Source organism: Nycticebus coucang, chromosome 22 (assembly GCF_027406575.1).
Source record: "Nycticebus coucang isolate mNycCou1 chromosome 22, mNycCou1.pri, whole genome shotgun sequence".
NCBI lineage: Eukaryota > Metazoa > Chordata > Mammalia > Primates > Lorisidae > Nycticebus > Nycticebus coucang.
Window position 1 is genome coordinate 54,714,552 of NC_069801.1, and position 17,169 is coordinate 54,731,720.

The window sequence follows — 17,169 nt, forward strand, 5'->3', positions numbered from 1 at the left end:
ACTGAAGCCCACCGACAGGGTGGTCCGCGGCAGAAGGTAGCACAAAGCTGTAAAGTCCATGTCCCAGCAGGCAAAGGGGAGCCATGGACAAGTTTTAAGAGGAAGGTCTTGTCAGATTTGTGATTTAGTTGGATATTCCAAGGGCAGTGTGAGGGGGGTTTGGAGGGACTCAGATGAGAGGAGGAACACTTCAGAGGCTCTGCAGAGAGATAAGGCGACCTTGGACGGAGGCACAGGAGTGGGGTTCACTCTTTCCCTCAGCAGCTGCTCACTGAGCAGGTGCTCAGAGCAGCGCTCAGCTCTGAGGGCACGTGGTGAAGGAGTCACATCAGGGTCTCTGCCCTTGGGGAGCTTACGTCTTAATGCACTGAGTGGGAAGGAAATGCATGAATCTGTTTCAGAGACAGAATCAACAAGTCCTTTAGATGCTGAAAAGAAAATTCTACAAAGTCCCACAGACATCACACCGGCTAGGCCATTGGTCCACAACTTGCAATACTCATTCTGACTTCAGGTCAAAGGTAGGCCCATTGGCGCATTGGAGAGTCTGGGCTTCCTCCCTGGCACATGACATTTCAAGGTCTTGGTTTGAATGGGTCCATCTAGGGCCACAGTAGATGGGAGATGGTCTACAGACACAGCAGGGGACGGAGTCCAGGCTGTGGGGAGCAGGTGAGGACTGGAGGATCAGGTCATATGAGTTTTAGGCTCAGCTCTGTCTGCCATAGTCTATGTCACTACCGGTTCAAGGACTCAAGTTCCTCATGAATCAAAAAGACAGACAAAGCAGATAATCTGAAATTCCTTAGGTTTCTACAATATCCTGATTCTACTATTTTCCCTTAAAATGGCTAATTGGGCTCAGCACCCGTAGCACAGTGGTTATGGTGCCGGCCACATGCACGGAGGCTGGTGGATTCTAACCCAGCCTGGGCCAGCTAAACAATGACAACTGCAGCAAAAAAATAGCCAGGCATTGTGGTGGTCACCTGTCGTCCCAGCTACTTGGGAGGCTGAGGTAAGAGAATCACTTAATCCCAAGAGTTTGAGGTTGTTGTGAGCTGTGACGCCACGACACTCTACCCAGGGCAACATAGAGAGACTCTTGTCTTGGAAAAACAAACAAAAACAAACAAACAAAAAAAATGAAACACCTGGCTGATTGAAGGGTGAGTTGTCAGTGATGTCATTCAATCCCATTAATTTTCGTATCTACATGTATTATCTTAACTCACGTTTCTGTAACAAGTGATACTTTACCAAGTACTATTTTCACATATACGCTACCTCTTAAGTCTACGTGGCTTCTTCAAAGTCCCTCTTGCACAGGTGAGGGGATGGAGGCTAAATGAAGGAGAAGGATGACTCAGAAGCCACACCCACACAGCCAACATGCGGCAAAGGTCAAGATTGCGGCTTCAAAAAGGGCATTCCCCCGAGAGCCTGTCCCTCGCTCTAATCCATCCGTGTTTAGGATGTAACAACTCAAGTAGGGTATTAGATAAGTTAAATGGGTCCAGCGCGGAGGACTCACTAACAGAGAAGAATAACTACATTTTATTGAACCTAATTTGTGAGCTATCAGGGAGCATTACCTTCAAGGGGACACCAGAACTGTGTCCCCAGCTGAGAGACACTGATAAATAAAGACACCGGCATCAGAGCAACGTCAGAGCCGCAGAGAGGCAAGCCATCTGGAGGCATGCAAGCTCTGAAGGCTCCTTTTACTTCCCTGGAAAGTGCTTATGAGGAGAGACAGGCTTGGCTCAAAGGGAGTCTGCCATCACACGAGTTTACAGAGATGTCCTCTTCACCTTGCAGCAAGTTGGACACTCTCAGAACATTTGGTGTCTGGGTAGCTTAGTCTTGGTGACTGTATTCGAACTCACTATTGGCATGAGTGAGTTAATTCAGTGCCTTAATTTCCTCATCCCTGAAACACGATAATACTAATTTCCTCTGAGTTTGCTATAAGGACAAAATGAGCAACTTAGGGCCAGGGGCTGGAGGCAGGATGGGTGGGCTGGGCTGGCTCAATGCAGAGGAGAAAGACAGCTGAGCTTTCTGCTTTGCCCAAGTCCACCTTACTCCCTTCACTGACTCGGATCTGGAATTCTTGTATTAAGTATCTGACTGGGGCTAAGTTTCTGGTTCTCCGTGAACAACTCTCTCCAGATCCCTCTTTTTCTGGTTCAGTCCATGCAGCACAACCTCCGAATTGCACTCCTGTCAGTTTGAGAATCTTTCCCTTTGCCCTCTCATTATCTATTCTTTCTTTTTTCCTTTCTTCCCTCCAAGAAACTCCCAGACAGCATCGACTCAACTGCTGGCTCTTAGGCTTACTGGAGTAGCGGACAGATCACAGATGTCATCCCGGCAGGCCTGGGTTCAAGTCCTCTCCTTGTTCAGCAATTCACCAGCTGTGTGACTTTGAGAAAACTGCTTCACCTCTCTGATCCTCTGCTTCTTTAGTTATAAACGTGGATAATAACAGCTTCTTCACATGTTTGGGGTCCAGTTTAACATCAGTAGCATATGAGGGTGTTCAGGGATTACTTTTTTAATTCTCAGAGATGGGTGCTAGAAATAAAGAAGCCCAAAACAAAAACAATAAAAGCAAACAACCATCCGCCCCCCAACACAAAACCAAAAAACAAACAAATAAAAAACATGGCTGTATCAGCATAGGAGAACATAAAGAATGAGAAAAAAATGCAAACAGATGAATATAACATACCATGTTAAGTAATATAATGAAGAACCTCTCTGTTCTCCAAAAGACCCAGACACTAGTACATAGGAAGGTCCCTGGGATCATCACCTCCTAGAGGCTGATTCCCAAGCCCTTAGGTGCCCACTCTGATGTTGCTAGTCCCAGGCATGGGAAGACTGTGTCGCCCAGATGCCCTAGAGCACCTCATTAGGCTGTCCAGAGCCCTCTGAAATAATAAGGTCCCTTCCACACGTCTCCTAGCTATTCTAGCTTGTTGCTCAGCCTGCTTGTTCTGAGCTTACTACACATGGATGTCCACTCCCTCCCTCCAGCCTGATCTTCTCTTATCAACTCTAGGTGTCTCTTGGATCAAATTCATTTTCTCTCTAACACTAAAAATAAAAATCCTCGTGTAGCAACTCCACCCGTTGCCTGGAGATAACACTTGGCTCTTCACACGCAGGAGACCTCCTCCAGCTGTGCTCATTTAACTCTGCTTTGCGGCTTCCTGCACTGTGAACAGGACACCTTTGGCAGGTGAGGTGTTAGGAATCTTTAGCGGAGACGGATTCTCCTGGGCATTTGTTCCCATTTCATTTTGTTCTAGATGCTGTCATAACGTCCACTGATGTTAATCTCTAGACTTTCCCCTTGGGTTCCTGGGCAATTCTTTAATGCCTGTGCCCCTCCAGCAGATGTTTCCTGAGGTCCCCCTGTGTGCCACACATGGGGCCACAGCACTTGTGTGATACTTGTGAGATAGGTGGGGGGGCTGTGGGGAGTGGGAATAAGATTTTGTCAACTTTGCTATGGTTCAGTGATATATGTGTGTGGGGAAGCAGGAGGAGGCTGGGTCATAAATGTGGGTTTCAGCTGTCACCCTACATCCTCCACATCTTTGTCTAAGAATCATACTCCTACCAATTACAGACATTTTTCTAATCAGGTTTGTGAGCTCACAATTTGTTTCCTATATCACCCTTTAAGAGCTATTTCCAGTGTCACCTCTCTGCTTACCTGAAGACCCTCTGCCTGAGAGGACAGGGGTCCTTGTCTCTGAATGGACATCTATTCTATTCACAACGGCTTCATTTCTATGTCTTTCATTTCATCACGTGGTTATGTGTACAGTTTCTTATTTGTAGTCAGTTTTATAATAGGTTATCATGTTGTGTCCACTTTTTGTTTGTTTTTTTTTTTTTTTTTTTGGTTGCAGTTTTTGGCTGGGGCCAGGTTTGAACCCGTCACCCCTGGTCTATGAGGCTGGCACCCTGCTCCCTGAGCCACAGGCACCGCCCTTGTGTCTACTTTTTGTATTTGCCTTTCTTATTTTAAACTGATTCAAGAAGGCAGTGTCTAGTCAGCATTGTGCTCTGGCATTTCATCTACCAGCATTGTGCTCTTTTTTGTCCAGCTCTGTAATATTTTTGAGTTCTAAGTAATTTGGATGCAGACAGCTATTTTTAAGGGGCCACTATGCAGTCGATGGTTTCAACTTCTTCAAGGAACAATTTAGGTAAAAAGTTTCCATGGTAGACCCTGAATAGTGTAAGAATTTAGATTATTACTATTTCTAAATGTTTCTATTCATTAAAAGGACGAGTGTCCTGATTTGCTGCTCTATTACACATACTAAAGTTCAGCATCTGATTATAACCAGCAGTTCCCGGGCCGAGCACAAGTTCATCTGAGAAGGGCGGGATGCATTTAAGTGCCAAGGGCCTCAAATGTCCAGAGCTGCTTGCTCAGGCCCCAGTGGACAACAGGCCTGTTGGCCCTTAGTGTCCCTCAGGAGCTAAATAGACGGATGATGTAGACAGTGCTCTGAGGCAGCTGGATGGAAACGCAGGTCTTATGGCTCTAAATTTGGTCACTCCTTCCCCTCCCCACTAAGCCACTTATGCCTGGTAAACATTCGGGGTGAAGGTATTATCTGCAAAAGGCCCCAAAAGGAGGAAGAGGCGAAACAGGGTGTCCATAAGGGCCTCCCTCACATACTCAGATTTACCAAGTTACTTTCGTGAAGAGCCTGAGTCTGCAGTTCCAAAAGACGAGAACCTGGAGAGAAGGACCTGGAACGCGTGAGGTCTGTAGCTGTGAGAGGCTGCGAGGGCATTTATGGCAGAGAGAGGCAGAAGTCCTAAGGAGAAAGTGGGAGATACCCTGGGCAGACAAACGCCTTTGGATTACAAGTTCAATTTCTTTTCTGCCGTCTCACAGAATGGGAGCTGGTGGAAGGGGGTGCTAGGAAAGGAACAGGCTGCCTTATGAAGCAGAGAATTCCATTATAAAAAGCTTCTGATCGTCTAAATCAGTCGGGGTGCAAGCCGAGTAGCAGCAGCAAACACCAGTAGATTGTGCGAGTGTGTGTGTGTGTTACACACTTAGCCATGCATCTATCTATATGGACATGCACACACATGATCTTCTGGGCCACTCCCTGGGTGGCTAGTGGTGACAGGCAGGTGTCCTCGTGAACACTTCCAGGAGACAATGACAGCACTGAAGCCTTTTAAGGTCGCTGAGTGCATGCTGGTTGCCAAAGAAATCTAACAGGCCCAGCGTGTGTCTCTGTCATAAATCAATGAATTACATATATGCATATTTAGTAAATATATATGCATTGTTTATTCACTAGAAGGATTTGACCTTCTAAAATTGTGGGAGCTGGTGGATCAGTCTTTTAGTCTGCTGTTTCACACTGGATGCTGGAGCCTGAAGTCCCAGGGGCAGGCCGTCAGGCAGGGAAGCGGATGTGGACGCAGGAGGCCAGAGCAGCCCAGGGCCCGTAAGTGGGCTGAACCCCCTGAGGACTGCCTAGAACCTTGGCCGTCACAGCTTTCCAACTTGCTCGTGTGGGTGACCTGTAGCGGCCAGGGCCTTCTGTCATGGAGATAAACACACAGAGGTGGAGAAGGGGGGGGAGCTGATAGAAGGCCTGGGGAGGGCAGAGCAGCTGGGCCGGCTGCTGCTTCAGAGCCCTGTGAGGATCAGCAGATCGGCCACACCCTGGGGGCTGGCGTGCTTACTCCCTCCCTCCTGTCCTCTAAATCTCCCAGAAATCTCCTGTGGCCCATCTAACTGGAAATACACAAGATACCCAATTGTTGGTAATGCAGTTGCATCGAGCCAAGTCGGCATATTACAAAGCCACCCCATTCTGTGAGAAGGAATACTACAGCTGGGAAAGGACTGACCAGAGGCCCAGCGGAGGCAGAGAGACCCGGCACACGGACTGCCCAGCACTCAGCTCGCTCTCCAGCCAGCGAGGGCTCCCCGTGCACCCACAGAAGCAGCTGCTGGCAACACCTTTCTCCCTAGGGATTTCCACTCTCCAAGACGAGCCATGGAGTCAAAAAGAGCCTCTTCAGCTTCTGCCTTCCTTGTTTCCAAAGACCAGCATTTCTGCCCTTTGCATTTTCAGGATTTATAGTAGTGGGCATGTTTTTCAAGAAACAAAATCATAGCTGACATTATGAATTGAGAGTCTATGATGTGTCAGACCCTTTGACATGCATTATCTTATTTCATTCTTACAAACAATCGCTGTGTGGTAAGTCTCGTTGTTAGCTTAATTTTACTGATGTGAAAATTGAAGCCTAGAGTGATTGATTTGCTCAGTGTCAGGCAGCTGTTGTGTATTGGTGCAGGTATTGAATCCAGGAAAGTAACACCATCACCACCACCGAAGATAATGGTGCAGGGAATTACTACGTGGCTAAGAACCCTGTGGGGCCCCTCAGGTCTAGAATCTCCTACTTCCACTCCAGGGGAGAGAATGTGTGAGTCCATGAGAGCAAAGAGGGAAGACAGAAGGGTGACTGGAGGGAATCTGAGAAAATAAAAATGCACAAGGGGGCATCCTGGAGACTACGGGAGGCACCACAGGGATGCCGTGAGCAGGTGGAGGAAGGGGGGTCAGAACAGCAAGAGGTCACGGCCCGCTCTCATTGCTGTCTCGCTGCTCAGATGGGAAAGTCATGGGGCCTGAGCTATGACGGCTGGAAATGAATAGAAATGAATTCGGAGAGGGACAAACCAAATCAACACCACGCAATCAACAGCCAACAGCTCGGTCATGTCAACTGAAGATGTTCTGGCCATTTAGAAAGGTAAGTGGCAAAAAGCAGAAGAAAACAGAACAGAAAAATCCCCTCAAAAGAATATCCAGGAATGAGGACAGTGGCTTTGGCAACTACTCATAACGTGTTCTGAGCCTTCTCAGCACAGGCTTCTGGGCCACTGCAAGGGTGATGAGCAGGTGTTCCCCAGGGCCACTTCCAGGCGACAATGGCAGCCTGGGAGCATTTGAAGGTCGCTGAGGGCATGCTGGTCAGGCCAAGTGTGTGTCTCTCTGGGCAACTGTGGCTCAGGCAGGTGCTCTGGGGTATGTCTGCCTCGAGCCCCTTCTCAACCAGCACAGCTGCTCCTCATTCGAGGTCCAGCCCAAACAGCACCTGCCCTCAGCCCACTCCCCAGCATCGCGGATGCTGTGTGTGACTCTAATTCTCTACCTTTCTGAGCTCCTCAGGGAGAGGGATGTATTCTCTGCTTTTCCACGTTTACATTTATGACATCACAAGCACCTGGGACACACCCCAAATTGTAGAGTCTCAGTTTCCTGCACGTACACACCCTGCCCACTGACGCTGCGGATCCCTTCCTTCCAAGGCTCCTCAAAGCCCTTTTGCATCTCCACTGACTCTTGTTCTGTTCATCATCATCTCTTTCTAAGAGCAGCTGAGTAACCTTCAAACATCTCTGCTACCTTGGAGGATGCATGGGTTCATCAGTGATCACACACCTTCAACTGCGAGATGTGTCTGCACTTCAGAGGCACAGATGCTTTCCAACCGGAGAAGGGGCAGCTCCTTGGTGCTGCCCCTGGAGGTGAACACCCAGGGCTCCAGCCTCCTCCAAGGCTACGTTTCACATTAAAATTCTTTTAACCATGTGAATAGTCTCTCCATAAAGAAACCCTTAGAGCAGTTTTTTTGCAACCTTTTTTAATCTCACGGCACACTTGAACCTATAGTTAAACTTCCACAGTACACTAAAATTATGTTGATCAAAACAAAAAGAGAGTAAAAGAAAGAATATACTTACTGTGCTTTGAATGGCCTTAAAATAATTTAATTAATGATCTTTTTTATTTATTTATTTATTTTTTTTGTAGAGACAGAGTGTCACTGTACCGCCCTCGGGTAGAGTGCTGTGGCGTCACACGGCTCACAGCAACCTCTAACTCTTGGGCTTACGCGATTCTCTTGCCTCAGCCTCCCGAGCAGCTGGGACTACAGGCGCCCGCCACAACGCTCGGCTATTATTTTTTGGTTGCAGTTTGGCCGGGGCTGGGCTTGAACCCGCCACCCTCGGCATATGGGGCTGGCGCCCTACTCACTGAGCCACAGGCACCACCCCTAATTAATGATCTTTATTTTATTTGTTTTTGAGACAGTCTCGTTATGTTGCCCTCGGTAGAGTACTGTGCTGGCACAGCTCACGGCAACCCCAAACTCTTGGGCTTAAGCGATTCTCTTGCCTCAGCCTCCCATGTAGCTGGGACTACAGGTGCTCACCACAACAATTGGCTATTTTTTGTTGCAGTTGTCATTGTTGTTTTAGCAGGCCCAGGCCAGGCTTGACACCCCACCCCCACTGCCAAGCCTAGGTATATGTGGCTGGTGCCATAACCACTGTGCTATGGACCCCAAGCCAATTATTGATCTTTAAACATTTTTTTTTTAGCACACATAGGGTCCTTTCATAGCATACCAGTGTGCCGTGGCACAACAGTTGAAAATCACTGCCCTAGAGCAACATCTGTTCTATCTACTTTGTCGTGTGGATCAACTGCTCCTGGTTAAATAAGCCAGGTAAACGCTACGGAGCCCTGTGGCCTTGGCTTACGCAGGAAGGTTGACCAGAGTTGCCCAAATGTAATGACAATTAAGGTTATGGGGGGGGAAGCAGAAAGAGGGATGGAGAGAGGGGGGTGGGGCCTTGGTGTGTGTCACACTTTATGGGGGCAAGACATGATTGCAAGAGGGACTTTACCTAACAATTGCAATCAGTGTAACCTGGCTTATTGTACCCTCAATGAATCCCCAACAATAAAAAAAAAAAAAAAAAAAAAAAAAAAAACAAAGACCTTGACAACAGAATAAGCCAGTCAGTGATAAAGACACCATGCACAGAGATGATATTTCCATCCTTCAAAGCTCTTTGGGGCACAATGATCTTCTTAACAATCAGAGACGATAGATACTGTTGTTCCCGCTTTATAAATAATCCAACAGAGGCTGAAATGACTGTGGTGACTTGGGTAGGCCCTCACAGATACTTAGAGGCAGAGTTAGGAATAAAACATTGGCTTCTTAAGTCCAGGTAAGGTGCGTACCCGAGAAAGCCTTTACCCCGTTACTCCGGGTGCGCACTGATTTTAAACTTTTAAGTGATCACATATCTATATATTTCCAACCTCTGTCTATAGGCTGAATGCATTAGAGAGATTTATTAGACAGGCAATCTAGAAAAGATGACTGTGTTCAGAAGCTACTGCTCCCCAGTCTTCCTTAGGCAGAAAATCTTAATTTGTCTTTCCAAATTCACTCCACCTCAGAGAATAGCTTTGTGGATGGAAAAGCCATAATAAAAGATCAAGCTCAGTCCAGCATCAAACGATCTGCCTCTTCTCCCCACCGTGCTAAATCACGAGCTTCCCCTGGTCAGGCAGTTACTTACACGGCCCGGGAGCTCATAAGAATAATGTGGCCAGCCTGTGAGTCGGTGAGGACGCGTGTTCCCTCCCCCCAACCCCCATTTCCCATTTAACTCTGCTCATTAGGGGAGGCTGGAGCGCAAGTCAGCTCAACGTCAATAAGCCACCAAGGAAATGCACAAACGGACAGCTAAAGAACCCCAGTCCCTACCTTCTACAGAATCCCTTAGAAAAAAGGTTTCTCAGCCTCCTCGCTGGGTCACTTAAATGAGTAGTGACATTTGAGTCCTTCGGAGTAATTAATTTCCTCTGTCTCCAATAGCGCCTCATATTTTAATGAATTTTTACAAGTCTCAGATCTTCTAGCCTCCCTGCTCCCTCTCCCATCCCACGGTTCCCCAAGGTCCCATAACAAATAGCTCCCACTTGTATTTTCCTTGCAAACTCACATAAACTGGAAATGATAAATACATGATCTGGGCTTTTTAATGGACCATTGTTTAATTTTCTATGCTTGTCTGGCTGGGCAAGAGATGAATATTACCTTGTGGAGAATAAGATTTCTATTCCATTTGGTGGGTGTAGGGGGGTCAGGAGTAATCTATGGCAGAAAAACTACACTCTGTTCATCCTAATAGGCAAAGCTGCTAATTAAAAGTGTCGGAAGACACATCCATCCACTAGTGTATGATTCATTCAGCAATATCCCCGGTAAACAAGAAACAGCTATTGGAATGAATGCTTATAATTTGTCAAAAGAATATGCTTTCAACTGTGCCTTCCTGGCTCCTGTATGAAGTCCATAATTCAGCAATGACATCATTTAAAAGTTGAGGACCTCAAAATAACAGCACATGCCCTGGAGGCTCGTTAATCTCCAAGCATATTTTCAACGTAGAAAATTTATCTTACCTGTGATTTGACTTTATTTTCAAGAACTGAGAATGATTTCTTCTGTTGGTAAATATGTTTAAAGGGGAGGCATTTGGTAAATAAAGCTAACGAAATTCTATTTATTATTATTATTATTAATTTATTTATTTATGTTTTTGGTTATAGTTTTTGGCCGGGGCCAGCTTGAACTCACCACCTCCAGTATGTGGGGCTGGCTCCCTACTCCTTGAGCCACAGGTGCTCCCCTCCCTTTTTTTTTTTTGAGACATAGTCTCAAGCTGTTGCCCTGGGTTGAGTGCTGTGGTGTCATAGCTCACAGCAACCTCCAACTCAGGCTCAAGCGATCCTCTTGCCTCAGTTTTTCTATTTTTAGTAGAGACAGGGTCTTGCTCTGGCTCACACTAGTCTTGAATGCATGAGCTCAGGCAACCCACTGCCTCGGCCTCCCAGAGTGCTAGGATTACAGGCATGAGCCACCAGGAAGTTCTGTTTAAAGTCAAACCATTCTGAGCTAATCCGCTAGAAGCTAAGGCTAAAATACAGTCTGGAAAACTTAAGGGTCCTGATGACATTTACTAGGTACTTAAAGAGAAGGTGAAGAAGAATCAATATTCTCTTTCTCTAACCACAAACAGACCAGAGACAAGCACCAATCCCAGAGGTCCAGAGGCCCCGTGGACCCTTCCATGGAGAAACACAAAACACAAAAGTCATCACTTCAAGAGAACCCAGAAGACGTCTGTAAGCATTTTCCCCAAAGATAAAGTTTTCCTTGCCACCAGCAAGACCCTGCCAGACTCAAATCTTTACCTTGTGTTGTGCAAAAGAGTTCTTCAGTCATGAAGACGTGGAGCAAGGGCTCCCCACCATGTCTTGCAGAATGCTGAAAGCAAACAAAACATGATATTAAAAAAAGTAAACATTCATTATTTAACGGTCTTGTTTTTTCTTCTCTGCCTCTCTCACTCAGGAAATCTATACTAACTTCCTACCGGATGTTAGACACTGAAACTTCAGATATGGGGAAAAGAAAAATATGACTGGGCGGTGCCTGTGGCTCAAGGAGTAGGGAGCCGGCCCCATATACGGGAGGTGGCGCGTTCAAACTCGGCCCTGGCCAAAAACTGCAAAAAAAAGAAAAGAAAAGAAAAAAATATGACTGACAAAAACAAGCAAACACAGACTGTTGTAAGGAAAGGCAAGCAGCAGAAGGCCTTGTAGGAGGGAGACAGGGCGTGTGTGTGTGTGTGTGTGTGTGTGTACACGCATCTTGTGTGTGTGTGTACACGCATCATATGTGTGTGTACACGCGTCTTGTGTGTGTACACGTGTCTTATGTGTGTGTACACACGTCTTGTGTGTGTGTGTACACGCATCTTGTGTGTGTGTACACACGTCTTATGTGTGTGTGTACACGTGTCTTCCTGAGACACAGCACGGCGGCACATACCTACCCATCTACACAGACACAAATGAGTGTTAAGAATTTTTAAAGAAATTCTTCACATTTGTAATTCATCTGACTCTCTTAACGGCTTGAGCTCCTGCCTTGGAATCGCAAAGAAGCAGGCACTGGAGGAAATGTCAAGAATCTTAAAAATGATCATAGCCTTTAATCTGTAATTCCCCTCCTGAATTCCTTCTTAAGGAAACAATCACCCATGCAGACCTATATTTATGCACAACGATATTTATCGTGGTGTTATTCGTAAGAGGGAAACCGATGGAGGAATGGTAAAGTAAACCTCGGCACGGGTAATAGTACGCTCATAATACAAATAATGTCAAACATTTTCAAGACATAGGAAGTATAGTTTGTATAGTATCTCAAAATTGTTGCTAAAACTTGAGCTTGTCTATGTAAAAGCTAGTCTTAAAAAACAACAGCAGTTATCTTTTTTCTTTCTTTTTTTTTTTGAGACAGAATCTCACTTTGTCACCTTTGTGGTGTCACAGCTCACAGCAAGTTCAAACTCTTGGACTTAAGCGATTCTCTTGCCTCAGCCTCCCAAGTAGCTGGGACTACAGGAGCCCGCCACAGCATCCGGCTATTTTTTGGTTGTAGTTGTCATTGTTGTTTGGCAGGCCTGGGCTGGATTCGAACCGGCCAGCTCGGGGGTATGTGGCTGGCACCCTAGCTGCTGAGCTATAGGCGCCGCCAACAGTGGTTATCTTTGTAGGTTGATTACAAATTATTTTTCTCTTGTTTATACTTTCCAAATTTTCTACCAAGACCATGCATTACTTTTTCTGGGTATAAAAGAAACAAATAGAAGCACCAGCTGTAATATCACAATTTCTGTATCTCTTCCCCCCACTATTATTTAGTTGGGGACTCCCTATTCCCCAGAAATACCCCCATTCTGAGGATAACACTCTGCAAGGGAGTTGTGCATTTAGGTCTCTGCCTCCCATCAGTTGTGAGCTCCTCCGATGAAGTTATTATGACTTTTGTTTAAAATTCAGATTATGATGAGGGTACAAATGATTAGGTCCTGTTGTTTGCGTTTCTAAGGTGAAGTTCAAGTTGTAGTTGAGGCAGTTGGGCCCTTCCTCCTGGAGGGGTGCTGTACACTCTTGCAGTGTGTCCATCCGGTCAGAGCTTCCTGTTCTCCCTCCCTCCTCTCTTTTCCCTTTTCCTTCCTCCTTTTGCTTCCCAAGATTCTGGCCCAGACACTGGCATAGTTTTCAGTCAATGTCTGCTGCTTACAGGAAGAAATGAGCAAGTGAATGAACAAAAGACTTAATCAATGAGCTGACTCGACTAAAATTACATTAGGAAAACTGTTCATTCAGAATAATCAGTGACAATAAAAAGTGACATTCCATTTGGATTCACAGAAGATACAAGAAGACGGAAAGCAGAGAGGTAGCAATTTTTCAGAGAAGACAGTAAAACTGAGAAAGAAAGAGCCTATGGTTAAAGAAACCCCATCATCGTCATAATGGAATATCACAGCCTGGTGAACTTCCAGTGTATTCTAAGACTACGAATCTGTTGAAGGCGGGAACATTTATCTAGTAGCAATATCCCATTACAATAAGTTGGTCACTTTAAACATTTGGAGTTATATATACATAAACTAAGTAGATGCTTGTTATTAGTTTTAATCAGCAATGGCTGGTTGACTCCTTGTTTAAGAAAAAACAAGTTACAGGATAGATATTGTAGTGCTTTATAGAAATTCAATTTAGCCTGCTCATAAAACTAATGAAATATTGCCAGGATACTAATTTATAATTACATTTCTCTGGAGGTAGACCTGGTTTGAGTCCCATCTCTGCCTTTTAAGAGTTAGGGAATCAGCCCACATCACAAAATCCCAAAATCATAGATGTTGGCATGGATGTGGAGAAAAGGGAACACTTCTGCACTGCTGGTGGGAATGCAAACTAGTACGTTCCTTTTGGAAAGATGTTTGGAGAACACTTAGGGATCTAAAAATAGACCTGCCATTTGATCCTACAATTCCTCTACTAGGTATATATTCAGAAGACCAAAAATCACACTATAACAAAGATATTTGTACCAGAATGTTTATTGCAGCCCAATTCATAATTGCTAAGTCATGGAAGAAAACCAAGTGCCCATCAACCCATGAATGGATTAATAAATGGTGGTATATGTACACCATGGAATATTATGCAGCCTTAAAAAATATGGAGACTTCACCTCTTTTCTGTTTACATGGATGGAGCTGGAACATATTCTTTTTAGCAAAGTATCTCAAGAATGAAAGAAAATGACCAATTTATAGCTTTCATATGACTTATAGCCCAAGAAGAAGGGGAAAGGGGAGAGGGAGGGGAGGGGAGGAGGGAAGATGGGTGGAGGGAGGGTCATTGGTGGGACCACACGTATGGTGCATCTTATAAGGGTACATGTGAAATTTACTAAATGTAGAATGTAAATGTCTTAACACAATAACTAAGAAAATGCCGTGAAGGCTATGTTAACCAGTGTGATGAAAATATTTCAAATTGTATATGAAACCAGTGCGTTGTACCCCATGATTGCATTCATGTACACAGCTATGATTTAATAAAAAAAAAAAGAGTTTGGGAATCTTGGACAAATTATTTGACCTCCTTATGGTTTTGGTTTTCTTATATATAAAGTGGAATAATAACAACACCCACCTGATAGGGTTATTGTAAAACAAAACTAAACAAACAAACAAAATGAGAATGCCCAGAATTCAACTGAGGGTTCAAACTCACGTTTTCTTACATAATCACCTGACGCTGTTAAGCACACACCTGCTTTCCTTTGCAGCATATGCCATGAAGTACACTAAGCATTATACTAATCTTACTTCATTTCATCCTCATAATATTTGTCATGAGGAGGTCCTTCCTATTTTTCCACTTTATAATCCTTTTTATTTCTGTAAAATTGGTAGTAATGTCCTGTCTTTCATTTCTGATTTTAGACATTTCATTCTTCTCTTTTTTCTCTCAGTCACTCTAGATACAGGTTTGTGAATTTTGTTCATCTTTTTAAAGAACCAACTCCAATTCTATTTTCTCTGCTGCCTTTCTACTCTCTATTGTGTTTATTTTCCACTTAACAAAAGTGGAAACTGAGGGCAGCGCCTGTGGCTCAAGGAGTAGAGTGCCAGCCCCACATACCGGAGGTGGCAGGTTCAAACACGGCCCCGGCCAAAACTGCAAAAAAAAAAAAAAAAGTGGAAACTGACACCCAATTTTAAACACTTAATAAGTTTCTGAGCCAAGATTCAAACCCAGAGTATCTGGTTCCAAAGTCTAATCTTATTAATTATCATAAAAAGGAGACAATGAATACAGTTTTGTACCCAGGATTTGATTCACAACGAAGTTCAGTTTACAATCTTACTTTGTCACACTATATTATTTGAAATGCTGTCTTGAATTTTATTTCCTTATAGTTAAGCAACCTTCTACTTATTTTCTAATTAAATATTGTAGGCATATAGTTGAATATAGACATAATTATGATAAAAAAATCTATGTACTGATACCCAACCTGGTCAGATATTAGCATTTTGCCTATTTCACTCAAATCTTTTCTTTTTCAAATAAAACACTGTAGGTATAAGCAAAGTGTTCTGTACGCTGCTCCCCAATTCTAGGAAGATAACTACTGTCTTAAATTCTCATGCGTGTTTTCCGCTTCTCCTATATATTTGCATCCATAAACAATATATAGCACTGGTTTTCACATTTTAAAACTTTGTGTAAATGTAGGTAGGCAGCCATCTGAAGTCTGCTTACTTTCCCCAGTGTTATTTGAACACGTTGATACAATTACATGTAATTTTTTAACGTTTGAATAGAATTTTATATATTGGCTTAATTATCCATATTGATTGACATTTGGGAGGCTTCCAAATTGTGCTAATACAAATAATGCGGCAGTGGACATTGTATATTCATTAGGCACAGATGTATGAGATTTCTCTTAGAGGATATGCATCTTTAAAATTATGGGATGTTGCCAATTGCTCTACAAAGTTAACAGTCACATTCGTACTAATCACCATTCGTTCACATCATTACTAGCATATGGTATTGTCAAAGTTTTTTTTTTTTTGTAGAGACAGAGTTTCACTTTACTGCCCTCGGTAGAGTGCCGTGGCGTCACACAGCTCACAGCAACCTCCAACTCCTGGGCTTAAGCAATTCTCTTGCCTCAGCCTCCCGAGTAGCTGGGACTACAGGCGTCCGCCACAACGCCCGGCTATTTTTTGGTTGCAGTTTGGCCGGGGCCGGGTTTGAACCTGCCACCCTTGGTATATGGGGCCGGCGCCCTACCAACTGAGCCACAGGCGTAATTTTTTCCATCACATAGATAGGACATCTCTCACTGTGGTGTAGCATGCATTTCTCTCATTACTAGTGAGACTGCACATTCTTTTGTATTTTAATTGGTCATTTAGTTTCCCCGTCTGTCGTTTGCTTTTTTATGAGCCCATTTTCCAGTTGAGTTGTTACAGGAAGGAAACAACACACACGAAGAAAAAATAAAAGCACAAAACACATCGCATGCCAGATAGTTACATGTGCCACGGAAGAAGGAGAAATAGGGAAAAGAAATGAAGAGTTTCTGGGGTGAAAGTTCAATTTTGAACAGGGCAATTTTAGAAGACATCACCAGAAAGTGACATTTAGCAAAGCTCTGGAATTGGCGTGGGCACAAGTTCTGGAAAGAGCACTCACGCTAAAGAGAAGAAACAGAAAAAATGGGAACATTTGGCTAAGATATGTGGTGGTACATAGAAGCCTGTGATAATTCTGTTCTATCTTGATTTTTAGGTATTAGATACAAATACATTCTAATATTCCAACATTTTGGGGAATTTTATATGTCGCAAATATTTTTCCCAATCTGATGCTTGTTTTTGTGTTTTCCGTTTGTGTATAGTGACAAATACACATTTTTAACTTTTGATGTCATAAAATATATTAGTACTTTCCCTTAAGATACGTTCTTCTTTATTTTATTCAATTCATTCTTTCCTATACCTGGGTCAGGGTATAAAACAGACCTATAGTTTCTTTTAAAGTGGTTTTGTTGTTGTTGTTGTTTGATTTAATGGTTGTTTCTTTGAAGTAAAAGAAAGGAATTCATTTTTATTGTGTTGGAAGACAGTGATCTCTACTTGAGAGTCTGCTGTGCCGGTTCAAAAAGGATGTAAGTAAATCTATGCTTTTCAGATATAGAACAGGGATTATTTAGGGAAACATGTAGAACCATCATGCAGAGCTCTATAATCAGCTATTTTAGCTTGCAGTTTACAACCGTTGACATACTGTAGATAGCAAGCGTACATCTAAAATCAATTGCAAAGTAAAACGG

The 17,169-nt window shown here is 44.0% G+C and overlaps 1 protein-coding gene across 4 annotated transcripts in view; it reads right to left on the reverse strand.

The window, feature by feature from the left end:
- Positions 1-17,169, reverse strand: part of DAB1 (DAB adaptor protein 1) — a 1,288,157-nt gene that overhangs the window by 663,942 nt on the left and 607,046 nt on the right. For all 4 annotated transcript variants that reach the window (XM_053575146.1, XM_053575152.1, XM_053575151.1 and 1 more), the window contains exon 3: positions 11,139-11,211. The gene's annotated coding sequence lies outside the window, so the exon portion shown is untranslated. The remainder of the gene's footprint in view (positions 1-11,138; positions 11,212-17,169) is intronic.